Here is a 25,383-nt window from a genome sequence, read left to right on the forward strand (position 1 = left end):
TAAATCATATAAAGGGAGGGATTCACTCTGCATTATTAATGGTCTGTAGGGAGGGATGAGAGAGGGCTTACTAGAGAAAGAGAGAGAGAAAAAAAACATGCTGTTCAGCCTTTTCAGCTGCCCAAGGTTAGCCAGACACCAGTTAAGAGATCCTGACAGGTGTGTGTGTGTGTTAGTGAGAGAAAGATTTTCCCCATGGGAGACGATGATCTGGAGTTTTTGAGAGCCAGCCTAGCTGTGACAGGCCTCTCCACAGCAACCTGTCAGGGCAGCCCCTTTCAAGCAGGTTTGAGGGATGTCATGAGGCTGTGGCAGGGCAGTCTTTCGGAGGGGGAGGGAGAGAGAAAGACAGATTGAACGGAGAGCCGTATTTCCTGCACTCGCACCACTGACATGCATGGATTTTATGAGGCTGTGAAGCTCAATCAGTTAGCGCACACTCCATGAAAAGAGTGTTTTCACACACATCCTAATGCATTCTGCAACTTTCATTTTCATAATTTAAACCTCAGTGCCATTTAGGCACAAAAAGGTACATACTAACATACTTCTAACATAACTACTACTTACTTTAGTGGGGAAGTATAGTGGCCTAGTGGTTAGAGCGTTTGATTCCTAACCCTAAGGTTGTGGGTTTGAGTCTTGGGCCAGCAACAGTATTTAGGTGCCCTTGAGCAAGGCACTGAACCCTGGGCGCTGCAGCATAAATGGCTGCCCACTGCTCTGTGTGTGTTCACTGCCGTGTGTGTGCACTTTGGATGGGTTAAATGCAGAGCACGATTTCTGGGTATGGGTCACCATACTTGGCTGTATGACACGTCACTTCTCTTACTAGTTCAGCAATATCTGTTAAAAAGGCCATTATAGCTTTAAGAATAATTAATCTTCTGATCGAATCTCTCGCTCTCTTTTACCGAGACTGACTGACACACAGGCAGCCAATAAGCCAATCACAGCACACTGCGTGGAATATTGTATCCCTCAATGCTATCTATCTATCTATCTATCTATCTATCTATCTATCTATCTATCTATCTATCTATCTATCTATCTATCTATCTATCTATCTACAGTTGTTGCAGCTATTAAATTATGGTAATATGGTATTAACCACCACTGTCATTAAAAATAAATTAATTAAAATTAAAGAATAATGGCTTCTTTTAATGGTTTAAAGGCTGAAATACACCATACAACTCTTAAAACTGGAGCAGATTTCCAAACACTGCGCATCATACTCTAAATAACTGAAAATCACACACAACCAGCTCATTCTGTATGGAAAAACTCACACCGTATATAAAATGAAATAATCTTTAACTTCCCACAATCTGCAGACTTGCTCTGACTTTCATCAACTATATAGCGTTGACTCAGAAAACTTTCAGCAACTAGCATTTTCCACAAAAGTGACAAAAGTAATGTACTCCAGCCTTAAAAGAGATTCCACTTTGATTTATTAGGATTTTACAGTAGCAACTATAAACGTCTGTAACTAACGGCATTTGGTTGGACATTTTTAAAAAATGTTATTTTAAGAGTGATTGCTAATAACTTTACTACAACAAACCACTTTTTCCTCTTGCTAAGTGTCCATGTTACTTAAAACAGTTCCCACTTCCAGTCATTAGGATTCAGCTTCTGAAAATGGCAGTATAACTGGACCTTCCATCCAAGCTCAATTCCTCTCTCCCTCTCTCCCTCTCTCCCTCTTCACACTGTGGTTTTGAATGAATTAGCTCTCTTTTTGATGGTGAGAAGCTTTGAAAGCTTGTCCTCTAGCCGCCCAGCCGCCCCTGGCTGTGGTTAGTTCCTGGTGCAGTGCAGGCCGCCTTTGAACCTCTAGAGGGGGTGGGACAGGCATCTGGGGAGCGGGCGAGTACAGCCTGCGTTCTGCCAGCCGGAACAACACCGCCCCCCCATATACAAGCTCTAGAACGCTGTCTTCTAGAATGCTGTAGAATGCTACAAGGGTTGAATTCGATTGAGAATTTGATGCATTTAATATTAGACTAAGGGGAATCATCTCTCCCATGTTGCAAAGATGAGATGATTTGATATTCATATTAATATTTTTTTTTCATTCATACTCCCAGAATGCCTACTTTCCTCCGAGAGATTGGAATCTCTGCTGAAAACAAAGGCAATGCTGTGCAGTATGTTCACACTGCTCTTTTCCTTTTCCCTTCAAACTGAACTGTGATAAGGGCCAAGACAAAAAAGCAGCATTTAATTTGGATTAACTTGTATTTGACTTATATGCTCACGTAATGGACAAAGTCATTTGTTACTGTGGCTCTATGAGAAGCAAAGGTTGATAATTATTTTGTTACTCAGCTAAAACATTGTCAATGTTACATTTAAACATCTCTAAAAATACATAAACAAGTAGAAACATTTAAAAATGTTAAGACGAACATATTTTTGCGTTAAGGTTTTGAGAACATACAGACCAGATAACATAACATTATTATTTTAATGTTAACTGGAATAATGGTTGTCCATAACATTGAGAGAACCTATATATATAACTATAGTTTACCGATATATAGCAAGGTTGGGGGTTTGATTCCCCGGTAACACATGATAGGTAACAATTGATAGCCTGAATGCACTGTAAGTTGCTTTGGATAAAAGTGTCTGCTAAATGTATGTATATATATAGAAAACTCTAGTACTTTACTCTTAAAACATACATTCAGTGTATCTCATATGATGTTATTCTTCTGTCTTGAGGTAAGTGTACTTAAGCAAACACAAATGCAGTAATTTTTCTTCGCCTATGAGCGGCAGGGCCATCTTCTTGATAATTTAAAATCCAGGTGTGAAGGAATGTCAGCTCTCTTCTTGAATAACACAATTAAACCCACTCTGGTAGAGCTGAGTGCCAAGGTCTAGGCTGTTAGATAGCAATTATCTCTCCTGGAGAGCAAGCGGAAGGGAATCTCACTCATTTAATTGACTGTCAGGCTGCTATCTGCGTGTGTGCTTACTGTAATCAGACATGTTCCACGTCCCACAAATTGTGAGTGGTCCAGTTCAAGGTAAATTTCTTGTGGCATTTATATGATAGCAAGCTCCTAAAAGTTGACTAAATGAACCTTTAGCAGACAGAAATAATTCTCTGATGTATAACATAAGCTACATTTATCTGAGCAAAAATACAGTAAAACAGTAATATTGCGAAATATAAGTGTAATAATATAAAACTCCATAATCATCGGGAAGAAGGAGGTGGGAACCGGCGGACAATCAAATGAAACTTTAATAATCAAAATAAACACAAAATAGCGCATCAGCCCCTCACGGACGACTGATGCGCACAAATAAAAAGCAAACATAAAAAAAAAAAACCCAGGCCTGGTCCTCTCTCATCCTTCACTGTCGTCACTCCAGTTTTATATCCTTCCATCTCCTCTGTGGGACTCGAGACCAGTGGTGGGTCGCAGGTGTCGCTCATTTCCCAATCACTCCACCGGCCTCGCTGGTTTCCACATCTCTCGGCCCCGCCCCACTCGTCACAATAAGATATTCTATTCTATTAAACTAGTTTAAAATATTTTTAAATATAATTACGTTTGATGATTTTTGCTTGCCATTAGTCAAGTCTTTATTATCTCATGATCTTACAGAAATCATCTGATGCTCAGGAAACATTTTGATTATTAATCAAAACATTACACTCAAGAAGCATTATTATCAATATGGAAAACAGGCACTGCTGTAGAATATACAAAAGAACGGCATTTATTCTAAATATAAACTTTTGTTACTGTACATTCGAAATTTTCTGAATGACACTGGGCGAATTAAAAATGTTAAACCTGTTTCTTCCAGAAAAATGGACCAGAAATATTGATGACTCATCACTACTCTGCACATTTTTGTCCAATCAAATGCTCTCTAGAATGAGAGAGTACGTAGCAAATCGCAGTTCACTGCTGTTGTGCAATTAATACCTATTGACCATGAAATGGTATGATCCATTGCTGCGTCCCATCCAAAATTCTTGATACCTTCAAAGTCATTTGAAATATGTAAAAAATATTCTAGTTTGACCCTTTATACTTCTGACACGTCATTCCAAGGTGAGTCTGGGCCGCTGTGGAGTTCAAAAGCAGGCATCCGTCAAGCAGGTGTGCTTGGTTGCTAAGCCTTGTATCAGAGTTTTTCTCTGGAGTTTCAAAGAGTGAAGGTCAAACTCATGCTAAGCCGCCTCGTTAACTCTCCATCACAGCGCATCATTGGTCCGTCAGCGTGTGTGCGTGGGGAGGATGTTAACCTCAGGCTAATTTCCTCTTGCCTCCACCGACTCCAGTTGCTACTTCTGAAGGATGTCTGTTCCACAGGGGTGCTTCATTAAGGCATGTCTCAACCCACGCTCAAGCATGCAAGCAAACACAAAGCATGCTGCCACACGCAGACGTCGTCACTGTCTCTATGATCACTGTGTTGCGTCAGCAAATTCTGTCAGATGTGATTTGCAGAGAGCTGATTTTGCTCTTTCACACTATCAGGGGGGCTTGACTGATGTTTCTAGTTTTTGAACACAGCACAACAGTTCATTTGCCAGATTTCTTTTTTTCTTCACAAGACAGTTAATTGACCATTTTATTTTTTAAGCGCCGCTCGCCTTGGTTATTGCTGCTAACTTAGACAAGCTGTATTAGAAAAGCCTTGATTGTTTGGTTTCAAACTGGTGGTTTGATTTGAAGAGTGTGATTTTCAGTTAATTGCATTCAAGTAGGATTTCTAAATAGCCTAAAATGTCTGAATTTTGGCTTTGTTTTTTTTATTGAATGCTCTCTCCAGTCCCCATATATTAATTGTACACATATTTGCATGACTCTCTGTATTTCCACCTTCTTGCATGCCATGATCAGTTGTTTGTGTACAATGCCTGAACGCTATTGGTCAGGCTACTTTTCAGTCATTACCTTCAGCAAGTATTAAAACAATTAGAAAACAAAGCCAAAACTCATTTTAAGCAATTTAGAAATCCCAGCCAGGACATGTCTGGGAAAAAGAAGACACTCTGTGTTCCTGAAGTAGTACAATATAAGTTTATCTGTGTTTTTCATGAAGGAATTTGAGAAATTATAAAGTAACATGATTAAAAACTGCAGACATTGCAGATCAGAGCTGGGGAAAAAAGCTTATCACAGTAAACTGAGAAAAGCTTTATTTAACAGGCAATGCAACTGATGATAGTGTATGCAGAATGAAAAAGTGCCACTACGTATCCACTCTACAAACCTATTTTTAGTGACCCAGAGACAGCATTTTTAAAATAATTTTAATAATTCAGATTTTTTAATTTGGAATTTATGTAAAATTGCATTTGATTCTTTCCAAACACACTGATCCTCCATATAAGAAAAAACAAAAGCTTTTCTAAGAATATGGTGGATGGAAAGAGTTGCTAAGGTAATGTTTTTAAGGTTAGGCTTAGCTTAAAAAAAAACAATTACACTACAATCAATTAGATTAGAGAATTGTTTTTAAATTATTCCAGTCATATTGTTCCAGTTATGACACATTCCATTAACACATTTGGTAGACGCTTTTATCCAAAGTGGCTTGCATTGCATCCAAGGCATACATTTTATGAGTTCTTGCTTTCCCTGGGAATGAAACCCATGACCTTGGTGTTGTTAGTGCCATATTCTACCATCTGAGCTACTGATGCACACTCCAACTTTTCAAATACATGCCCGAAAACCTTAATGCACAAAATGATTGACAGGCATATATGATCGGCCATCATAAGAGATTTCTCAGATCATCTGGTTTAGTGGTAGTAGCATCTAGTGTGAAATTGCTTATGGCACCTTAAAGTATCATGAAGGAAAATCAATATCCAGGTTCAGCATCTAACTTTTATTAATCAAAAAAATCCAGAGTAATAATTTTTAGCTACTTTGGAAGATTTATTTAGTATGGGTGTCATTGACTTGAATTTAAACCAGGAATTCACTGTCTCCATTGGGTTTTATAACACTTTTTGGAAGATCTATGAAGAAATTCAATTATGTTTTATTGATCATTAAAACCATCGGGAGGCCCCAGCCTTGAATTTTTAAGCTGGGCGTGAACAGGTTCCCCCTTCTAGAACATCAAGGTCACCCCTTCACATCTTCTTCTTAACCTTTCCTTTCCCCTGATACTTACCTGCAGTCATCCTCATGCTGGATTTGAAACTCTGAATTAAAACACCTTGCTATGATTCTCTAAACTTGTTTGTAAAAACCTTGGTTGTGATAAGAAAAAAACTTTACATTACATTTAGTCTTGCATGATTTTCTCAGCTCCACTGTGTTAAAATAAGCCATGGTGTTTCTGCATTGTCAAGATAATTTGTACTGTTTTTGAGTGAATGGAAAATGTGTTGATGTTGTTAAGTGTCTTGGACTCAACACAATCACATAAACACTTGCGGTGTGCTCAGATGAATTGTTGGGGATGGGCAGGCAGGTTGGGGCAAATACCAGTTTGCAAATACCGGTCTCATTCATAACTTTCCAACCATAGTTGGCTGTGTTAATGGCATTTAATCTATAGGGAGAGAGAGTGAGACAGAAAGTGAAAAAGGAATAAGAGAGAGTGCGTGTTTGAGAAAGTAAGACCACACAGAAGCCATAACTTTTATATGAAGTCTGTTTTATTGCAAAGGACAAAAGCAGTTTCAGTAAAGCTGATATGTAAAATGAAAATTAATGGGCCATGTTTTTTCCCCTTGCCTTTTAAGACACTTTGTGCCCATCACACTGACCTGCCCATGCTTGTTCTCTACCTGGCGCTTGATTGGAGGAACTTCACTGAACGAGTACTGCAGCCAGCGCTCAGGTTTGATACATCGCTGAAATGCCCTTGTTGTAAATGAGGTGTGATGAGCATCAGCATAATGTAAATTTAAAGCTTGTAAAATGTTTCATTCGTGGATTGATAACATAGATCCACCAGATGGTCGCAGTCATTGCCCTCGGAACTCTGCTTACCTGCTTCTCTTCATGAGTTATTAATCTGCCTGTAGATTTTACTGCACAGACTGACCGTACGTGTCCACCAAGGAGGTCAATAATACATGGAGAAATGATTTCTTCCCATCTTTCAAAAGAATAGACATTTGAATTCTCTTTTACTACCTCAATTCAAAAAAATCTTGCTTTTAAGGCCCATGCAAATTTGGCCATGCTAAAACATCTACTATATTATAATAAAGTTGTAAATATCATATTCTTCCATACTAGTGGACTTGTACTGTCAGCCCTCTGCCAGGCATAACTAAACTTCTCAAAATCTGCCTCTGGAGTGCATTTGCCATGGTTCTTAAGCAGGGATTGATCCAGAGCAAAATATAACCAAACCTAAAGAGTAACCATATTCCTTCATTCATCTTCTTTTATATTTGAAGAGATTAAGCTTTTAAATGAGGCCATAAGCTTTTGTTCAACTGCTGTGCTTCAAAAGTTCTTTAGCTTCCAAAGTTTTTTTTTTTTTTTTAGTGCCATGAGTAAAAAAAAACAAAAAAAAAAAACCTTTCATTATGAACAAAAATCAAATCTCATTACTGTCGCTGTCCTTTTGAGTAACAAAAGCCATTCAGAGTATTCAGAGGTCTCTCTACTTAAGTTAATAAATGCTGAAAATAGTTGTCAAGACATAATGTATATACTGATATATATATATATATATATATATATATATATATATATATATATATATATATATCAGTAATTATTTGGTCATATTGCTCTTATTGTCTGTCCTTAGTTGTTCAAGTGGTTGCACAACAACAACAAAAAAAAAACTATAAATGAAAAACACAAATTCTGAGCTAGGACCTGACAACTGTCATGAACAGACACACAATGAAAAAACACATCTGAGAAACCTCTTTAAAACTTGAACAACAGGAACTAACATAAATATATACATCTAGACTAAATATGGCTTTTTATTCCCTGGTAATAGAATATGTATTTATCTTTATCTGTATATATTTTTGATTAGATTTCTCTTAAAAAAAGGAATGTGACAGGTTTTAATTTTCCCATACAATACAACACAATGCCTAATGCCCATTGTTTCTGGTAATTATTCCAAAGCAAATATTGACATTCATTGAGCTATATGCACAAGTGTTCTAATGATAAACGTGTATCAGAAAATTCCATAGCACACTTACATGCATTAGCATTCCAGTCAGTTTTCTGTGTCCTTAAATTCAAATATGATTGACAATATTGGTTCCTGTTTTCTACCTCAATTCAAATTTAAGATGTGAATTGGAATTTAAAAGGTTTTCTCATTCAATTCTGAATGTATAATATTTGCATGTGAAAGTGGAGGCCACATTGTGCACACATCCCTCTCTTTTCCCCTTATTTTTTTCTCTGTCCTTGTTTTTGCGCAGGTCCACAGAGACCAGTCTAACCAATTACTCAAACACAGTTCAACCAATAATCGCTCTAATTAATTAATAATTACAACACAAAATTGCACTCACTTAGGGGTCCAAGGTATTACAATAAACATTTGATTTTCTAATTAATGCATGAATCAGTAATTTAACTCTATTTATCTTCTATATTGTATGATGTCCGTGATATGGACTACTTTAATGTTACTTTTATGATCACTTTGCATCTTTTTTGCCATTTAAAACCTTCAGTATATTGTTATAGCATGCAAAAGAGAAAACTATGTTTTAAACACATGTACTTTTGTTTAACAGAGGAAAGAATCTCACAAGTTTTGTAATAGGATGATGAAAAACTGCATTTGCATTTTTACTTTTAAAATTCTGTGCAAAGTGAGCAAAATATTATTTGATTTAAATAGTAGAAAGGATCCAGAGAAAGTTATCTGTATGTAATTGTATCTGTAATAGATCATTTTCTCTGCATCTTTTCTTGTAACCATGTTTGACTTGCATTGGTTTGACGCTCCCTTACCTCTAATAAGCCACCTGCAAGCAAGCTCAAATCAGTCATTTGCACAGGTGAAGAAAATGGCAGCTGGGGAGATGTTCTTTTTCTGCACTTTTACTCTCACCTCTCTGATAAACACGCTACAGAGTCACCCTGCCCCTGGTTCCCTTTATGGCTCCTAATAAAGCCGCTGACACAAATGGCACCATTATCATCTCCTCCTATCTGCACCCTGAATAATGTGCAAACTAGAGTCAGCACAGCGACTAAAAATAACTTGCATATAACCATAGCTGCCATTTCTAACATGGGTTAAAGTGGAGGTAGAAAAAAAAACAAATGAAAGCCTATCATATTTCCCCATTTGTCCCTTTATGTAATAACATTATATAAATAGAATGTTATATATAATCTAACATAATAGATATGCGTGCAAATTGGACAAATGAAGATTGGAAAAACGTTGCCTGGTCTAATGAGTCTCGATTTCTGTTGCGACACTCAGATAGTAGGGTCAGAATTTGGCGTAAAGACCATGAAACCATGGATCCGTCCTGCCTAGTCTCAACGGTTCAGGCTGCTGGAGGTGGTGTAATGGTGTGGAGGATTTTTTCTTGTCACTCTTTTTGCCCCCGTAGTTCCAATTGAGCATCGTTTAAACACCACAGCCTATTGATGCTGTATTGTTTCTGACCATGTCCATCACTTTATGACTACAGTGTACCCATCTTCTGATGGCTACTTCCAGCAAGATAATGCACCATGTCACAAAGCTCAAATCATCTCAGACCGGTTTCTTTAACGTAACAATGAGTTCACTTTACTCAAAGGCATCCACAGTCACCAGATCTCAATCCAGTAGAGAAGTTTTGGGATGTGGTGGAACAGAAGATTCGCATCATGGATGTGCAGCCAACAAATCTGCAGGAACTGCGTGATGCTATCATTTCAATATGGACCAAAATCTCTGAGGAATGATTCCAACACTTTGTTGAATCTATGCCACGAAGAATTAAGGCGGTTCTGAAGGCAAAAGGGGGTCCAACCCTGTACTAGCAAGGTGTACCTAATAAAGTGGCCAGTATGTGTGTGTGTGTGTGTGTGTGTGTATGTATATATATATATATATATATATACAAACACACACACACACAAATATTGCTTAAATTCATGAAGTTAACAGAATAGTTAACCCAAACATTTTAATTTGCTAAACATGTAATTAACCCTCAAGCCATCCACCCTTTTATACCGTGTCAAAACGATCACAGTGACCCGTTTTGTTACATGTCTGTTTAAATGCTAATGAGCTACTACTCATCTCACGTATATCCTCCATGGGTTGTGTCAAGACAAGACGTGAAGTGTTGCCTTGGCAACGGGTGAGCATAGCCTATCCCTTGGTGAAATTATGTCAGCGGGAAGCTGAATGTTAGTATATATGCTTGTGTTAGTATGTTTATCTGGGGTTTTCTCATTTTGCTAGTAACATGTTAGTAACGTTTTCTCATTTTGCCATGCATGCTGCTGTCATTGAAGTAGCCAATTTTAATGTCAAACAGCAAATGGAGAAAATATTACTGATAGCCTGATAGATTTCCTGAGCTAAACATACAAACACACTAACATTCATACAGACAAACTGTGCTATCTTTGCCCTTTGACTCAACTGTTTATTTATTTATTTTTCTTTATGTTTATATGGTTCACCCTCTTTACCATATGGAAGGATTCACGTCTTATGTCAATTTAGAGTGCTGATAACAGCAAAATTATCTTTCAAACCGGAGCTATCAAATTAATAATGTTAACCAACCATATTGTTGACTGTTACTTTCACAAATTCCAATAAAAAAAAAAACGTTAACACAAGTATTGTAAGCTTCTACCTCACGTAGGCCTATGTTTGACACTCCTAGTACAATCAACTACCTCAGAATTTGGCGTTTGCTAACAATAACCAAAATAAACAATCAAGTATTATATATTTGAGTCAGTTCGGGAGTTCGGAGCGGGTTTGCGAATCATTTGAGTCAGTTCGGGAGTTCGGAGCGGGTTTGCGAATCATTTGAGTCAGTTCGGGAGTTCGGAGCGGGTTCGCGAATCATTTGAGTCAGTTTGAGAGTTCGGAGCAGGATCGCAAATCATTTGAGTCAGTTTGGGGATTGAGAATCATTTGAGTCCGTTCGAGAGTTCAAAGCAAGTTCGCGAATCATTTGAGTCAGTTCGGGAGTTCAAATCGGGTTCGCGAATCATTTGAGTCAGTTTGGGGTTCGCGAATTGCTGTATGGATAGGCATTTTTAACTAATTTAGTAGCTAGTTCTAATTACATTTTCCAAGCGTGTTTAGGGGTGATATGTGAACTTGTATTTTTTGTTTTAATGATGTGCCTTTTAACAGTAGCAAGTATATTCAAAAACTAAACAAATCTTGCCTAAAAAGTGCGTGCATCTAGGCTAATGTAAAGTTACATGATGAAGTCATACTACGTGTGTGCATTTTGAGTGTGTTCTTTCACTGCATTATTCGGTGTATTCAAATCCATTTATGAATGCATGTGAATGATCACAAAATTCAAGATATGAATAATCATGATCTGCAAGATTAACCACAATCTGATGTGATCGACCACCTCAGAGAAAACCAATGAGCTGCTGCAAGAGCTTTTGAAGCACAGCAGCTGTGTTCAAAGAGTTCGGGAGTTCAGAGCGGGATCGCAAATCATTTGAATCAGTTAGAGAATTTGGAGCGGGTTCGCGAATAATTTGAATCAGTTCAGGAGTTCGGAGTGGGATCGCGAATCATTTGAGTCATTTTGGGAGTTCGGAGCGGGTTCGCGAATAATTTGAGTCAGTTTGGGGATCGCGAATCATTTGAGTCTGTTCGGGAGTTAGTAGCGGGTTCGCGAATCATTTGAGTCAGTTTGGGAGTTAGTTGCAGGATCGCGAATTATTTGAGTCAGTTTGGGGATCGCAAATCATTTGAGTCAGTTTGAGTTTGAGAGTAATGAACCAAGAGAAAACATTACCGTCTACAGCCGCGAGAGGGCGCTCTAGTTTTTCAGTGGGTGCGTGGTGGGTGGTGGGCCGTTTCTCCAGATCACACAGATGGTCAGTCCGCCCCTGGTTTTTGCCCACTCTCTCTGGGACATTCCTATATAAAATTAAGCCATTTCACTTTTGATTCATCTGAAGCTGGGATTCTGTGTAAGGACACCCGTGAGCCTGTATTCGATCTCAGAGCAGGATGCATGCCAGGATCGCTTCATTGTTCAAACCCAGAAAAAGGCACCTTCATTAGCCGCTTTGCTATCTGTTTACAAAAAGGAGTGGGAAGAGGGCTGACTCCATATTTGCTTCGAGCTGGTCATGCTTAAATAACTGACTACTTACGTCAAAACCAGGACCAAATTGAAACAGGTCACTGGATGACACATTTATAAACTCCGACATTTTATAACAAACTGCATGTTTTCTTTCCAGCTTTTCTGAGCTGGCAAGACACAGCAAAACCTTACTTAATGCAAAAAAAATCTACAAAAGTCAAAATTTCAACCAATGTCACCTTTAATGATGGATTAGTTTATTACAAACATGCAGCTTTTTGCTTCACAAACCATTAATAAATGGATTGAGTAGTGTGGATTACTTGTGAATTATTGTGATGTTTTTATCAACAGTTTGGAATCTTATTCTGATGGCACCCACTCACTGCAAATGATCCATTGGTGAGTAAGTGATTCAATGCAAAATTTCTCAAAATCTGTTTCAATAAGAAACAGACTCATCTACCTCTTACATGGCCTTAGGGTGAATACATTTTTATTTTTGGGTGAACCATTTATTTAACCAAATAAAAAGTAATATTTGAAGCGATGTGAACCATATGGCCAGAATTCTTAAAATCACATTCCATACTAAATTGAATAATTTATCAACTTTTGAAATTTCCTTCTATACTGTGTTTTTTGGTTCCATCTTTCAAGATTGGTTTTGGCATTTTCTTTTTAGCTTCCAATATTGAGTGCTTTGGCTTATGTTTTTGTTGTTTTGTTGTGTATTTTCTTTATCTTCAACTGTCATTTTCGTGAGCAAGGTTGTGTCATGAAACACTTTGGAGTTTCACATCAAAGGACGCTTGTGGAGTGTGTGTCATCCAGATTGGAAAAGCCGTGCATAATTAAGAGTGCTCATGGGAAAAGGAGAGCAAATTAATCACTGAGAGACTTATCAGCCTTAGGGCACACAGAGGCACGGACGTGTTCCTACTGTACATCTTTCCTCCATCACTCACACAGCATGGGTTGCCAGTGCAGGTTTGAATTGTGTTAATCAAGAACAACTAAGCAACTAAACAAGTGTATTCAGCTAAGTAAAGTTATCCTTGTAACAGTTAGTTGCAGTTCTCATTTTTTGAGAACTAACGAACTCTGTGTTGACAATGAGTATAACCACCTATCGACTCGTGTCTAATAAGGGAGACATACAAAATGTGCAGGGCAGGGGTGCCTCCAGGACTGGTTTGAAAACCACTGCTATAACATAACATCAATAGCTTATTTTGATTCCAAAGAATCTTACAGCAAACTCAAGTTATCAATAAAAAATACAGTACAGGATAAAACATCAGCAAAGAATGCATAAAACGGAGGACTGGAGTTCAAGGTAGAAAGTGAAAAGAGACAGGCAGACAGAAAAGATAGACAGTGTGCCAAAAAACAAAACACAAGTCCACAAATTCATCTTTTCACAAATTGCAGTTAAACTATTTCAGCACACGGTGGATGGCAGTCGAGTCTATAGTCACTGTTCTGTTCTTGATGAATTCTCCTGATTGAAAAGAGAAACAGTCCATTGTGCGTGAAAAGCCCTCACATACTGTTACTTTTACAAATCAATATCAGACTGTTTTTGAGAGCTGTAAATCTTACGCTCAACACTTGTGTCGGACAGAGCGGAGGGCTCAATACGGACCGCACACATTCTGTTATGTCCGTGCCCTCCATTCTTGTCTGCCCAATTCAAGTGTCAGCTTGTGACTGATCCTTGCATAGGCATCTCCATGCCACTTTTGTCTCTGTTCAATGGAGTGCAAGGTCTACCTCTTAATCATTGAGCCAATTAATTTAGGGAACCTCTCCGCTAAACAAAAGGGTCATTGAGAGAAAAGACTCGCACAATTGCGGTGACTTCATTCTGAGTATGTATGGTGATTGACGTTTGGTCTAAACGTGCTGTAGCTCTTTTGAAGGGTTTAAATTTATGGACTTTTGAGGCCGTGTTCATTAAGATTGGCCGCAGTGGGTGAGCTGAGGTTTAAATACCTCATTAGCGTTGCTTTGCGACCTCGCTAAACCTGCCCACAAACATGCTTAATACCTTTTCAGTGGATGCCCACCTGCATGTGTCTGAGTCTGGAATATTTACCCAGAATTCACTCGTCTTCGACTGGGGAGTTCAACAAAAAAGAGCATTAGCTAAAAGAGATCATGCTACGTTAATTGTCATTGACGATATGAAATGTAATGGATTACGGAAAGCACTCAAGTACTAAATGATTTATAAGCAGACCATAAACAGAAGGCAGCTCAGTATGGAACAAATATCGCTAAACATATTTCTGTAATGATTTACTGAAAGCAACCCGCTAGAGGTCAATATATACATATGAAACTGCTGGGATAATAAGACAACATTATCGATTGTATTCAGCTTAGTGGTGTGTCTGATTAGAGAGTATCTACCAACAACCTTTCAAAGCAGATATTGACTACATAACATACAATGGAATTTACAGCTGGTCCCTAGTTTTTATATTATTATATATATTTTTTTACATTAGGCTGAACTACAGACATAAATGATAACTAAAATTGTGCAATTTGTTGAAGAGAGAAGATATGTGATATTTTTCTCAAGAGGCATATTTATGATTTGCAGCTGTTGAGTTTCACCTTCTGTTGTGTTTTATACATTAAAGAAAAGATATGAGTCATATGACAAATAGCCTATATGTGACACTTGGGGTGCGATTTTTTTTTTTTTTGACTTGAACACATTTTAACGATTTAAAATTTTAGTTGAACAGGCTAGTGTTATTATAGTTAACTAAAACTATATTTATAACTACATTTTTGTTACTTGAAATAAAATAAATGTTAACTGAACAAAATAAAAAACTTAAATAATTTTATTTCAGCCAGCATTTTGTCATTTTTAGCTTAACTTGATAATAAAAAATAGTAAAACTCTATACACATATTAAAAAAAAAAACTAATAAAAATGCCAAAAATCACACACCAAAAATTACTAAGATTTTAATTTATTAATTACATTAATTAAAGAAAATGTACAAATAAATACAAATGATTTTCTTTATTAAGAACTATAATAGGTTATCAACAGTATTTAACACTGATTGACAGAACCCCATAGGAACTTAAATGGGAGGAAGTGGAATTTACTTGTATATTTTATTATATACTTATCTACTACTACTACTACTACTACTACTACTACTACTACACACACACACACACACACACACACACACACACACATATATATATATATATATATATATATATATATATATATATATATATATATTTGAGAGATAAAAAATATATAGTTATTTAATTTAAAAGTATAAAATATGAACTGTACACACACACACACACACACACACACATTTATATATATATAGAGAATATTTTATTGTTTCAAGCAGGTCTGCCTGTAAGGACTATAAACATTTCTAAAAATGTTTAAACTTTAAGAACTTTTTTAAGAAGACTGCATTTCGAAGTCTTTGTTATTTTTATTATTTGTGAAATGTGCTTGAAGAAATTTCTTTCACTTTGTGAGTTTTTGCGGTAGAGACCAGATTTAATCACAATAAAAGATTTTTCCAATATGCGCGCCGCTGAATGACGTCTGTACTTCCTGGTCAGAGAGCACCTGTCCATCAAAAGCTCACTATCCAATCAGAGTAGATCACTGTTAAGGCCACCCCTCGAGAAGTTTGTGTCAAAACACCAAACGAAAAACTGCGAACCATTAGAGAAACCTGTGGCAATGAATTCAGAATCCACGATTAGAGAAAACAAATCTTTGAAAAACATTAACAAAGAATTAAGCATATTTGAAGTGCCTGTTAAATTTGTGCGACTGAGTAAATTTTTTTCATTTTCATTGTGTTTTTCTTCTTTTATACAGTTTATATACAGTTTTATACAGTTTACTTCATTTTTATTGAAGCAAATGTAATTCCATACATGTACAGTACACCAATTTTTTCAGTGTAGTTAAAAATTCTAATTTTGCAGTGATTTATTTCAATTTTAATTCACTTAAATTGTGCTTCCTTGGTGTTTAGGATGCAGCCTTGATGAAAAATCACTAGCAACCATTCACATCACCCTAAATGTACACATTTATTTTATATAACATTTAAAATGACTTTTTATTTAAGCTGTATAAATAAAATTATGTCATTATTTGATGAACATTCTTAAATCATCTACCCTAATGAGTGCTATTTTTAAACAGATAAGCTCCAGGGATGAACAAAACTAAGCGAATAAATATCTCAGAGCAACCTTTAGATCATGTGGCGATGACTATGACGATGTTTATTTCCAATACAATGATTGTCTTTTCTAATTACGATGTTTCAAATGTTCCACAGCGTCAATGACAAGATTTGTAAATATTCAGAAATGCTTCGGGTGGTTTCCACAACAAAAAAGCTTAACAAGTCAGGTTTGTATATCACATCTGTTGTAACTGTTAAAAGCAGCATTAATTACCTTGAAAGGTGAACAATGTTTTCTTGAGATGTAAAATTGTTTCCTTAAGGGGGATATGCATGGTCCTCAAATCAGTTTTTATGTCGGGCCTTGTTTTTCCTGGCAATGCCCATTTCTGGAATCCATCAGAGAGAACAATATACCCCCCATAAACTGGTTTAATAGGTAAACACATAATAGCTTCAGTGTAAATCTGGCCCTAAAACCCCCTGCCTGCCGGCGTCTCTGGGGCAAAGCACTTTCACAATGACACAGGAGAAAAGGCCTCCTTCAAAAAGTCTGAAAGGAAAAGCTTCCTCCCGTCAACTACTAGAGGAATACTTGCACGCAGGTGTGCTGGGAAGGAATGACGGAGATGAGGAGACCAGGAAGGGTGGAAAGGGAGAGAGATGTAGAGTCTCAGCTCACATATTTCAAATGTGATGTAATGGTTAAAAGTACAATCTAAAGTCAAACATTAGAACATATGGGATTCTACCAGGGCTTAACACTTTCCAGAGACACCATGTGTGAGAGGTTGTGTATGTGTGTGTGTGTGTGTGTGTGTATGACATATAGCAAGACGGCTATGAATTAATCTCAAGGGATTCTCTGCACCGCTGACAAGTAGCAGGAACTATGCAATGTGTGCGTGCATGGATGGCAGGTGTAGGGTCTAGAGAGCAGTAAAGATGTGTGGAGGAAAATGTCTTTCCTCAGTCCATAAACATGATAAATATCAGGTTTCTGCAGAGCTGCTCTTGGTAGATAGGCTTTGACACCGTGACTGATTCTGGGGCATCACGTCAGGTGTCATGGACATTCAGTCGGGACTGTTCTTACACCCCAGATGAACAGAAGATATTTTTTCCACTCTCTCACCATACTCATATGACAGAAAGTCCATAAATGAGATCACACTGGTTTCAGATATCATGTGAATAGTGACATTAAAAAGTTTGCAATCAAAAGTAAAAAAATTCAAAATTGTTCAAATCTTACAAATACCAAAATATCTTGCCTATGCTTTCCACACTACTTTGAAAGTTCTATACTGTTACTGTATGTCCACAATTATCTGATTTATGTCTTTTTTTTAATTCTCCTAAGAAATATTGTGGAAACATCTTAAGTTGATCCTCAAAGGAACATAGCCTAACTCCATTAAAGGCATAAAGGAATGGTTCACCTAAAATATACATTTTCTTCATTTTCTCACACTCATGTCTTTCGAAACCTGAATGACATGTTTTCTGCGGAATGCAAAAGGAGATGTCCGAGCTGCACTTTTCCATACAACTGAAAATGAATGGTGACCACTGCTGTCAAGCAAGATTTTAATTGAAAAATCATATTTTCCACCAATAAAGCCATCATGTGACTTCAGAAGATTTATAGCTCCTGAGTTATGTAGACTACTTTATGATGCAGTTAGTGTCATTTTTGGACCTCGACATCCCCTGGTCACCATTCATTTTCATTAAGTGGAAGAAAGTAGGTTAAGAACTTCTGGTAAACATCTCCTTTGGTATTCCACTGAAGAAACAAAGTCATAGGAGTATGGAACAACATGAGGTTGAGTAAACGAGTTTCAGTTTTGGTTGAAATATCACTCTTCTAAACTATGAAAGATACTTGGCTTTACCAACACAAGACTAGTGTTTTTCTCTCCTTGTCTCACACATGTAAATAAGACAGATTTAGGTTCATCATGGAAGCCTTACATAAGACGTTACTGCAGCAACCACGTCTGAACCTTTTACCTGCAGTTCAGGCACCCCGTGCTTTCTGCATGCCTTTGGAGCAATTCACACTTTCAGCCACCCTGAAAGGAATCTACATATTCTGTTTACAGTGGGCCTCTCCTTTCTTCAGGCTCTCAGAGCCATTGCCTCCTGTCGTTCTCCCCTTCTCCTCGCTGCCTGTCCTAAGCCTGGAGGAGATGAAGAGAAGAAGAAAAGAGAGGGATGGTCTCCCCTGAGGGGCCCTAGCGAGACAGAGAAGCAGACTTTCAGAGCTACCCGTCATATTGTATATGCATTGAATGGGCCTTCGGTCCAGAGGGGGGATTTGTTGTATATTCCTCTTCTTCTTTGTTTGTGTGCATTTTTTCATGTGTCTCCTTCCTGCATTTCTCCTCTTGCACTCAGAAGTATGAAATATGTTCTCCAGCTGTAGAAGGCGCACAAGGAGCAATCTGACAGACGGAGGACGCAAACAATACATCTCCCAGATGGCATTCACAGGAATGAAGTTTGTGTATCTTTTCAAAATGTCTGTATGCTTTAAGAACCCAGGTTGGACTCATCAGCCCCCACCTCTCCCCAGTGTCTCTTACGATACATTTAAAGCATCTGTATTTATCTTAGAAAAGAGTCCCTATAGGGATTGGATGGACTCCTGTTTCCCCGTGTTTCCATGCTAAGATCATGGGCCTGTGGTTTCGCATGCAGATGGGCTTTGTGGGCACACCAAGTCTCTGGTGGTATCGTGGGGGAGAAACGAGGCCGTTTTAGCTTAACAGTTACAGAACCAACAGTGGCGCCAGGGCTTCAAGTCTTTGCAGATGGAGATGCAGACTTTCAGCAATGCAATTAAGGAGCTACATGCAATTTATTATAGGAAACAGTTTCTGGGAGAGCATAAACAGATTAGAATATTGTGCATGGTGATTCATGAATGTTTGTGGATTTTATTTTATTTTTTCTTAAATCAACCCATCCAAATAGTTGGACAAGGAACAAGCTGCTCATAATCGAAAGCAGTTAAGCTATATATCAAAGATGTTCTTTAAAAGTTTCTAACAGAAGTAGATGACTACACTGAAATTAATAAGAGGCAGATATATATTTTTAAAACTATTTGGTTAATTTTTTAATAATTACAAATCTGTGAATATTTCCACTGGGATGACAGCATTAAAACGCTTCAGGTTAGTGAAGTTCATTGTAGTGATTCATCCTATATGGTTTTATTACTGATACGTTGCATTGGAAAGCTGATTCATTAGAATGAATCAGCTTCATTTCGATAGATTGATTAAAAAAATTAAAAGATTAAATAAAGCTTCCCAAATTCAATTTCCCACAATACATTTTATTGATAAAAAAAAAACAAGTATTTAGTTTAACAGTGTCTTCGATTCAAATTAAGTAAGTATTCTAGTTTTTTTTTTTTTTTTTGAATTTAGTTACATTGATTTAGTTACATCACTCAAATATAATGTCCCATAGAATTGGGATTGTTTGTTAAAAAAAGCCTTCATAATCCTTCATTATTTTGTGCCAGAAAACTCTGGTTCTGACTGGTTCCAATTTCAAGTATTTAATTCTAGGTAGCTTCGATGTTTTTACTTGAGGAGACTGTAATGTGACTAATCCTTCACCTTTACCTACCTTTCCTACTTCAGTTGAATGTAAAACTGCTTGACAATGCTAAAACCAAAAAAAAAAAAATAATAAAAAAAATAAAATAAAAAACATATTGTGCTACTGAATAGGACTGTTTTATATGGTCATATTACTCAAACTATCATAATGTTAGCTGTAAATGTGTGAAAACGTTGCATTTATTGTTTAAGGAAGTGCAGATGTGATTCGGTTAGTTGATTCGTAAGGATAACACTATAAAACTAGATTGTGCAGTAATACTAATGCTATGAAATTACTGGGCTTTCCTTTTTGCTTAATGTCTCTATTTACATTACTGTCCCTTGGGGTAGGAAATTCACACTGTGGAACAGACAGGGACTGTTAACTAGCTCCAGCTCTTTTTTTTTTTTTTTTTTTTTGGCTCCACCCTAGACTTCGGTTGCTGCAGAAATGTTTTATTATCAAGCTCAAGATGTTGCTGTGGGCCAGCTCTCCACTGGGTGTTATTCACATTAATACTTCCATATTATATTTTAAATGGACATTCAGTAACACCCAGCAATGAGCTTTGCGAACAACAGCACGTCTCTCCATGCTGATTATGAGACAAGGAAGTTTCAGTGGTTATTTTTTAGTGATCCCAAATGATTCAATCTGAACTGGCTGAAAAGTATATTGTGTACCTGTGCAAGTAGTCATAAGGCCTGTAGCACTGAATTTAGGTCAGCAGTGCATTTACACTTGTGATGGATGAGTTCTACAGGTCTGCTAATCAGCCACACTCAGATTTTCTCACATAACACTTGTTGTTAATGCATCCACACCAGTAGGAGCAGCATAATGTCTGTGTGACTTTAACCCTGCAGTTTGACCTGACACATGCTTGAAATTAAAAATTCAGTAATATATCACCTCAGATGTCACGAAGCACAGAGAGGACATTACTTAGAACTTGCTGTGGTTAAACATATTAGAGTTCAATATTTTACTGTGCTGGAGATGTCAAGTTTAAAGAGGGCCAAGGGAACAGCATTTGTTAAATGAATTCAAAAGGATAGAGTGTGGCCATATCTTTTTTTTTTTTTTTAAGCCTGATGTGGATTTTACATGTCATTACATTGGAAATCTGCAGTTATTTTAAAAGGATAAAAACTATGATATTAAACAGACAGAGTTAGGCTATTAAACTATAGCACTTAGTGTTAGAATTGTTTATTCTGATATATAATATATAATATATTTTGAAAATAATATTTTATGCAACATTTGAAATAGAAGTTTTCTATTTTTAAAGGTCATTTATTCCTGTGATGGTAAAGAATGATTAGTCACATTGCATTTACAGTTCAGGTTATTGGGTTAAAAAACTGAGTGGAAGATTCACAAACATTTTGACATAATTTATCATGTATTACCGCATTTTACAATCCAAACAAACACAGACAAGATACATGTCATTTTTAATTGATTCTATCTCCTTGGCCTGTATTTAGAACAATTTCACAAGAAGTTCATTTATACAGAATACAGATATTTACAGAATACTTAGAAGGAACACAATTTAGGCTGCCCCCTGAGGGATAGGCAGCGAGCTTGCTAACAACTTGGACAGAAAGACATGTTTTGTGAAGAAAGGTCTGAACCGCTGCCTCCACTCCATGCTAACATTACTGCTTTGGAATGTCCAGTTCTAGGGAAACTGTTTGCAGAATAACTATGGCGACTGATGATGTGTTAATGTTAAAAGCACATGTACACAAATTGGAACAGAGAGGTATCGCATTTCTAAAGTTTAACTGCTAAAATCATTAAAACTCCTATTTGCATTGTGGTGAAAATGAAAGGGAAGTCCTTTGCGGGTATGCATGCTGACCACAGTCATTATTTACCACGGTTAAAGTATGACCTTGTTAAAAGGCACTTAGAATACTACTGTCAAATTATAATTAGTGGTATTTACAATTACATTTTCTATTGCTCATAGTTAAAGGAACAGTTCGCTTAAAATAAAAATTTGTCAAAAAATGTCTATGTTCTAGGGCATCCAAGATGTAAATTAGTTTTTTTGATTATCTGAATACATTTGGAGAAATGTAGCATTGCAGTGAATGGGTGCCGTCAGAATGAGAGTCCAAAAAGCTAATAAAAACATTACAATAATACACAAGTAACTCACATGACTCCAGTCCAACAACGAATGTCTTCTGAAGTGAAAAGCTGCATTCTTGTAATAAACAAATCCGTCACAATATTTGTAACTTCAAACCAATGCTTCTGTCTAAAGTATGAGTCCTCTATCCTATTGCTTTCTCCAGTGAAAAAGCTGTCTCTTGTTAATTAGGAGAGAAACATGCACAAAACAAGCACCGTTTACAAGTGAAAACAGACAAAAACAGATTTGATGTGAGAGGACAACACGTGTGTTATCATTGGTTATGGACTAGTTTTTTGGCCAAAAGTGATGGTTTAAAGCAGCTCCTTGAGGGCCAGAAGAAGGATGGGTTAGTTTCTTAAAAACATGCAGCTTTTTGCTTCACTAGATGTTCATTGAATTGCTTGAACTGTGTGAATTTCTTGTGGATTATTTCTGGTGATGTTTTTAATCAGCTGTTTGAAGTTGTGTTGTCAGCCCCCATTCACTGCAGATGATCTATGACGCAATGCGGAATTTCTCCAAATCTGTTTTTATTTTTAGGTGAACAATTGGTTTAAGGATTTGAATGAAATCTCTCAAAAAATAATACTTTGCCATTTGTGCTATGGACATGAGTGATAGTTCTAATCATGTTGAGGAGAATTATACATGCCATAAGCATTTAGAAATGGGACTTGCACTGAAGGAGGCAGTCGAACCATTAGACTGCAGCAGCTGAGGTTGCAAGAGTGTGTGTAAGACAATGGTGTATTCTCCTGTATGCCTTTGCGCAGCCCAGTGCCTGGAGAGGATTTATCGCTCCAGAGTGTGCAGCCCCGAGCACTGTGGAGCAGGAGATGATGTCATGACTTGGCACAGTTCCAGCCCCCCGGCTTGATGGTGCAGGTCTGACACCAGGCCACAGGCCTCACAGTACCACACGCAATCCCATCATACCCCACACACTGCACCCATTTACGCAACACACAATGGCCTAAAACTCTTATTGCAATCTGACCATCACATCGGTCCTAATCCACAGAAATCGCTCTAAAATCCGGACACAGGCTCTTTCTATCCAAAATACAAACTCCTCAAAATCTTTATACATTACAAAAGCATTCACATAAAGCATTCATCAGCCCTTAAAATACAGCAAATACTGTAGCAACATTTCTTTTTTGTGTGGAACACAGAAGGTGATTTCTTTTTTAAGTTAACACAAGGCTACTGTCTGTGGGTAAGCACCAAAATGACTAATTAGTTTCATAAAAGTGTCTTAAAACTAAACCGAAATATAAGTTATCTGTCCTTAATTTGATTAAAATGACATTCATGATTGCTCACGAGAGAAGTCTGATTCGAGAATGAATAGTTGTTTTGATTTGGATCTTTTCAATGAATCAGTTTATCCACTTCCTAAAACCTCTCTGAATTATTTGGTCATTGAGTTCGACTCAAGACTCATCAGACAGTTTTATTGTAATTATTTGTTATTTTGTAATTATGTCCCACTTTCATTATATAGAAAAGATGTGTTCCACAAAAAAATCATGGAAAAACAGTCATATGCGTTTGGAGATGAAGTGGTGAGTAAATGATGACAGGATTTTCAGTTTTGGGAGAACTATTCCTATAAATTTTTGCATTCATTCAAATTCAATTAAAAAATGTATTTGTTAGAACTGGAACTCAATTGAAATGAATGCTTTTACATGTTTGGTGAACATACACATAGTGAACAGCTTTTATATGTTTAGTGAACATACACATAGTGAACAGTATATAGTAGGAATACTTCACCTGTACACAAAATGAATGTTAAAGGCACATACACCAACATCATTTTGGGCTTATACTCTACTACTGTGCTGCCCGGCAACAGACAGCATGACAGTGTGAATCACCGTGACGACCATCTGGGCCTGCTAGAGTCTTGCCAACGCAAAGAGAAAGAGAGAGAGAGCGGAGGGAAGAGAGACACTACATTCCTTCAGTAAGAAGTCTTACTATTTCGTTCACCTCTCTCTTTCCGTCTGTCCCTATCTGGGGCTCACTGAACCGAAGTCACAAACCACATGAAAGATGCAAAACTTTAGCTAGAGTGATGAGTGCATGGCTTTGCTTTAGTACAGTAAAGTTTGGGCTTTGCTTTAGTGCAATAAATGAGAGATATGAACTTAAACCTCAGGTTTTCAGCATACACCTTCTTCTAGTGCTGCAGACATGAGGCTGTGAGAGGACCCACAGCCACCATTTTACATATATGCATTTGTTCATACATCACTATTTTTAATTATAAACATTTTTTTATTATTTACTTTATTATTTTCTTTTGTTGTTTAAATTAAAAAAGAAGAACAGATTTATTTATTATTAAATTAAAAGCTTACTGTTTTACAGTTTATGTTTATATTTACTGATGTAGCAGATGCTTTTTTCCGCCCATGAAATGACTTATAACTGAGAACAAACATTAGTAATTACAGTACTTAAAAAGGAAACACCAATGTTAAAAAAATGAACAAATTTTCATAATAATCAAGAAGCTTTATTAGCAGTGTAAATGCAATCAGTTGGGCTAATGGAACATTTTTAATTTATTAACATTTTCAAAGGTGCTTTGCAAAAAAATGTCTTGTTTTTCGTTACAAATATCTAAATATTATTAAATCATGATGCATGAAGCAAAATTACTTTAGATATTAAGGGTCCTATGTTAACGATCTAAACGCAAATTGTAAAGCTCACGGCGCAGGTGCACTCAGTTCGTGTCCAAATCCACTTTTGCAATAAAAATAAACTTAATTTAAAGGAAAAACTAAATTATTTTTTTCCCAGTGGCAATTTGTTTGCCTTCTAGTTTTAAGCAAAAACTACGCATAAGTACTAAGTAAATGTATCTTGATTTAAAAATGTTAATATATTTACTGAAAAACAATACAGAAATACTAGGTAAGAAAATGTTTTGTGTGTGTGTGTGTGTGTGTGTTTGTCTGTATGTCAGCACATATACATTTCAAATGATTGTTGTGGTATGCAGATGAGGTAGTTCCCCCATTATTTTGAGATCATGTATTTGCATGTGCATATGGTGTCTACATTCTTCTGTTGTGTGTGGTCCAAAATCCTTGGGAAGAAGAAAATTGGTACT

The sequence above is a fragment of the Carassius auratus genome, unplaced genomic scaffold, assembly GCF_003368295.1.
Source record: "Carassius auratus strain Wakin unplaced genomic scaffold, ASM336829v1 scaf_tig00002576, whole genome shotgun sequence".
NCBI classification, from domain to species: domain Eukaryota; kingdom Metazoa; phylum Chordata; class Actinopteri; order Cypriniformes; family Cyprinidae; genus Carassius; species Carassius auratus.